The following is a 5,334-nucleotide window of genomic DNA, read 5'->3' on the forward strand; positions in this document are numbered from 1 at the left end:
ACACAGACAGTTACCTGACCAAGCATGAATATGTGACGAGTTGGGTGTGAGAATGGGTTGTCAAATCAGACTCACCTTCAAACCCAGCCTGGGCTGGGGTGGGCAGGGTCATACAATGCAAAAGTGACAGTAGATATTTGAACATATTTTAAATCTGCTGTCAGTATTTTTATGTCCTCTTAGCCAAACAACTATGCAGACCATCAAGCCTTAAACACTATTATTTCTCCTACAGGACTTTCACCATGACACAGTTTTACCAATACAGTCAGGGCAGAGTGGAGCAGGGTGACCAGAACACAGGAGCCAATAATAAAGGTGAGTGAATACTTTATTTACAGGTGCTAGAGTGGAACAGGAAGCCAAATCTGCAAAGGTGGGAAGAGTCCAGGTCAGTCCAGATATAAAATAATTACTTTAAGATAGCTTAGATAAAGAATGTCTTAATTCTTTTCTTACAGGTTCCGTTGGAAGATTTGCATGGAGGAGTGTGAGATCCAACAGGTAAGAGTTTTCTTCAGACAGAGTGGCCTGATCTCAGAGGTTCTTGGTGATTGACTGGTTCCTTGGTGCAGGTCTCCTTGGGATGATAGTCCTTCTATAGGTGAACTCAGTGGGCAACCAGAGCAAGATGTGTCATGGCATAAACCTTGGTGAGAACAAGTGGACACAGAGGTAAGTACTCARCASAATAATCAYAACTGAGTGGCTGTAGTTTTCAGTACCCAACAGGCATGATGCATCAGTGAAGAACAGACTGCAGAGGGGAACTCTTAAAGTCCAGGATCTCATCGGGGGAGTCAGCCACAGGCTGAACCACCAAGCAGGRGTGAGAAAACCACCAATCACCACATGCACCACTGTTTTTACTACATCAACCTCACACTTATAGCTGTCTCCTGTTTCTTCTGTCCCTGTAGATGAAGTCTGAAGCTGTGATTCCTCCTTCATGTTTGTGCATTACTTAAAGGGATGGACAGAAAAGCTGACAGCTCAGTTTAGCTCAGACTCCAGATGGTGATGTCAAGTTTAGAGGTAAACAGGTCACAAGGATGCAGACTCATGCAAGGACTTGATTAAAAGAAAGACATTATAAATAAAACAAACAGCATGATGTGACTGCTCCAGGAGGTTTTTCTGTTTTATTTTTCAAATTCATGAGGATCACAGAGAAAAGGAATGGCTGACTAATGAGAAACAGCAAACCAAGGGTGAGATGCAAGACGTCACCAGTTGCAGAGATGATTTAAAAAAAGTTGCAGAGACTGAAGTCCACAACATTAGTATTTTTTCTCATGCCTTCATTTGTTGTCTTTCACAGATAGGTGATTGAAGTAGTCTTGACTGAAGACAGCAGGAACGTCCTGTTGCTCACCATATTATGTCTGTCAGGGCAGTGAGGAGGTCACGTGACTGAAAACTATCTGTGGATAGAAGTTTCAACAATTTAAATGTGTTCCAGATGGATATGCTGTAACTCAAAGTACATTACAACATTGGTTGTGCTGGAATCCAAACAATAAACTATCTTTTTCAGCCATCCTCCCTGCTCCCAGATTACACTGACTTCCTCTTCCTTGTAAGTCTTATTACTGTAGTCTCAGAGCACACTACCACCGCCATTTGAGCAGCTGTGGTAGAGTGGTTAGGGGAGTTGTCCTGGAACCGGAAGGCCACCGATTCGATTCCCCCGACCACCCGCCTCAGTCGTTGTGTCMTTGGGCAAGACACTTCACCCACCTTGCCTACTGATGGTGGTCAGAGGGTCCGGTGGCACCGGTGCATGGCAGCCCCACCTCTGTCAGTGTGCCCCAGGGCAGCTGTGGCTGTAGCTTACTGCCATCAGTGTGTGAATGTGTGTGTGAAAGGGTGAATGTCTGTTAGTGTAAAGTGCTTTGGGGTCCGGAGGGACTTGATAAAGTGCTCTATAAGTTCAGTCCATTTACCATTTACCATATCAGGATGAAAGGATCACAGTTAAACAATATAAAGACGATGTTTATACAATATACTATATCACATTTTTCAATATAATATCATGTATATACATTATACTATCACATTTGTACAAAATAAGCATATTGCACAAACGTGATAGTGTTCAGAAATGTATTTTCCTCCATGACAAATATGCTCTGTAGAAAATGAGAAACTACCCATTTTAGTTAATTTATTTCAAAGAGCAGTTGTGAAAAGTTGTTATATTAGTATCATCTAATATCAGTGTAAGTGCATGTGTTTAATATAGAGGTTATGAGGTCACAAAACAGCATTTCCAACAGCCCAGTTCAGTAGCTGCTAAAGCTCAGCTTTTCACCAGCCCTGAATGCAGCATCACACATGCAGCTCCTGCAGTGGTAAAAATGTCTCAAAATTGCTCTCAATTCTTGTTGAATTTCAATCAATTTCTCTCGCTCTCTCCTTWATGAGACTAATTTATCTTCATAATAAAGAGTTAATGTGCAAAAGGAGAGAAGGAAACACATTTGCTGAATAAGTTCTGACACAGCGAACATTTACCTGGATCACCTGTTCTCACCGTCTAAAAATTGWATGGACTGTGGCTGCAGCTGGACCCTCCTCCTGCTGTCGCCTCCATATTCCCAGTTAGGGTTAGGGTTATTCCCAGAACGTGAAGAGAACTGTGTTGAAAAGAGTCAGCCGAGGTGGTTCAGGCACCTGATAAGGGACTTCTCCTGGACTGCTCCTTTCTGAGGTTTTCTGGCCACTTTCCTCTTGGACGAGACCCTGAGGTAGACCCAGACCTGGGAACCCTTTCGGACCCACAGGAAGGAGCTGTTGCTGGATGTTTCAAGTTCCTGACCCTGTCCCCACTATCAGACTATGTAAGCATTAGAAGATAAATGAATAAAAGTTTCTACCTATTTTTACTATTCAAGAGACATTTACATTTCTGTGTGTATTTTTCTGCTTTGAGAGAACTGAATTCTTAGCTGGCAGTGTTTTTGTCCTGCCTTACCTGTTAAATTATCAATTTGCACAAACATATTTTCATTATGTCAGTGTGATGTGCTCRTTATAGTTTGATTGATTGTCTTGACATTTGAACAAAGTCTGCAGGCAGGAAAGAGCTGCTGAGTTCGAATCTATGAAAGCAGTGTCTAGGAAATATTAATTTCTTTTAACTTGGGAATATTGGAGTTAACTTAATTAGGTCTGGACTGTGGTCTCTGTCTTTGCCTTCACTGCAGGTGCAGAGGTATGCATGTGTCAGTGATGAATGTGTTGCAGATGGCTGAAGCATGGTGTAATTATGCTGTGGACACTGAAGGAAGTCCCGTACGGAGGTCACTCAGGATAAGCACACATGCAAGAAAAAATGAGAACAGGCAGGCTAGAACTAGCCTGTTTTATAAAATCTATTTCTACTTTTATCAGTTTTCAGAAACAGAAACAAGTCAACATGACCCACAGATAAACCGTAGCATGTTTTTAACAGACACCAACACACGTATACACACTTTGAACTAAGAAAGAAACATTCATTATTAGGTACACAAAATCTAAACATCTTCACATTGTCAAAGTCATACAAAACAACAGTTTTAAATGTCAAACAACAAAGSTTCAAGAGAAATATCTGTTTTAATTTCCTTAACAATAAAAACACCTAAATATAAAAAGCCATGTTTGTAATGAAGGGGATTATTTCAAAGTCTTTAACCATTTGGGCTTGTTGATGTCACCTGACAGAACGGTGGTCCTTYGTGCCTACAACTGTTGGCTCCTGTGAGCACAGTAGGCATTTTTGGTTCCAGTGATAAATAAGTGACACAATGCAATGTGATTGGCTCATGCTGTACATACAGTAAGTAATCATTGTTTGGCCAAGCAAATGAACCTTCTACCAACACATACACTTTTAAACCAGACATAACATCCTTTTAAATCCTTTTTCACATTTAAATCATTTTGAGGTTTAAATAAAGTAGAACTTCAAGACTTTGGTCTCAAATACTTGGTATTATAATTCCACAAGCCCCTCTTTTGCCTCTGTTCTGAGGGGCATCTGAGAGTAACGTTTGTCTGCGGTCACTGCAAATGAGGAGCTTCACATCCCGACCCCCCCCCCCAGCTGGCAGAACGGTCCACTCCTCTCTGTTCAGACAGTTTTGTTGTTTGATAGCAGAGATATGACTATATAACTGTGCAGAAATTTACAAATATATTATAAATGTCAACAAGGAAAAACTTTCCACCTAGCCTTACATGTTGGATCCAGAGTCYGACCCAGAACCAGAGGAGRATGAAGACCACCAAATGAAGTTAAGATGCTAACTTAGGTTCGGGAGAAGGACCACGCCTCTCACCTGCAGCTAATCAGTCAGCATCTATTTAAACTCGCCTCATCTGGCATCTGCCCTTAGCTCGCCGTCTCGACACGCATTCTAACTGCACCAGTGTCATCAGAAAGAAAAGAAAAGAAAAGAACAGGAAGAAAAGAGTTTTCAACTCACCATGGACGTCCTCTTCTTGGATCTCGATTCCTCCGATTCGGACAATCCCCTTTTCAGCTTTCAACCACCCCACGAAGCTTCGCCACCTTCTGTTCTCAGGCAGATCCCTCGCCATGTCCGGTCACAGCCCTTCTCCCTGCACCTGTCCTCCACCCCACCCACACCAACACCAGCGCCTCCACCCTCTGCCGCTCCTCAGTCCGAGCCCCACGGCCGCGGGCTCCACCGGTGCTCCAATCGACCTCTTCATCAGGTCGTYTCACCCCTGTCGTTTCTGTACCTTCTCTTTCTTTACCCTCCTCATCCCAACCCTCCCACGTTGACCCAGTTGTTCAATCCCAGGCCAGTCAGGCCTCACTCATCCCCTCTGTTCATTCATCCCTTCATCCCTGTCTCTCCCTCCCCCACACATCTTTTTCTCAACCCATTTCCGCTCCCCTCCCTTTTTCCAGTGAGCACATTTAAGCTCCTCATCCACCTCCTTCATCCCTACCTTTACTATCTGCAGCCCTGGCTCAATGACCGGCCATCTCGGCATCCCCTTTTCTACATATTGCTCCTTCATTTCTCCCCTTATGCTTCCCCAATCCCCTTCTCCCAACACCCCATGTTCCTTCCCATCACTCTAACCACTACTCTCTATCCACAGCAGCACCCCCTCCCCCCCAACCTTGACTCACCCCTCCCCAGTTTCCCCTGCTCTGCGCCATCAGATTCTAAATGGTAATTATGTTGACTTAGCTTTACTCCTTCAGCCCTCCCTCAGCCACTCCGGCCTGCCCCGCGAGCTGCTAACCAGCCCGGGGCCCATGCAACTAGGCCACCCCTCAGTCTCCCGTTCCAAGGAACTCATCCC

General features: G+C 44.0%; 1 long non-coding RNA gene across 1 annotated transcript; it reads left to right on the forward strand.

Moving 5' to 3' along the window:
• The first annotated feature begins 283 nt into the window (after positions 1-283).
• Positions 284-680, forward strand: LOC106535457 (uncharacterized). Its single transcript, XR_001312444.1, has 3 exons — positions 284-318; positions 462-504; positions 576-680. It is a non-coding gene; the product is annotated as an uncharacterized LOC106535457 (long non-coding RNA).
• The last annotated feature ends 4,654 nt before the right edge of the window (positions 681-5,334 follow it).

This window comes from Austrofundulus limnaeus, unplaced genomic scaffold (assembly GCF_001266775.1).
Source record: "Austrofundulus limnaeus strain Quisiro unplaced genomic scaffold, Austrofundulus_limnaeus-1.0 Scaffold1458, whole genome shotgun sequence".
Taxonomy (NCBI): domain Eukaryota; kingdom Metazoa; phylum Chordata; class Actinopteri; order Cyprinodontiformes; family Rivulidae; genus Austrofundulus; species Austrofundulus limnaeus.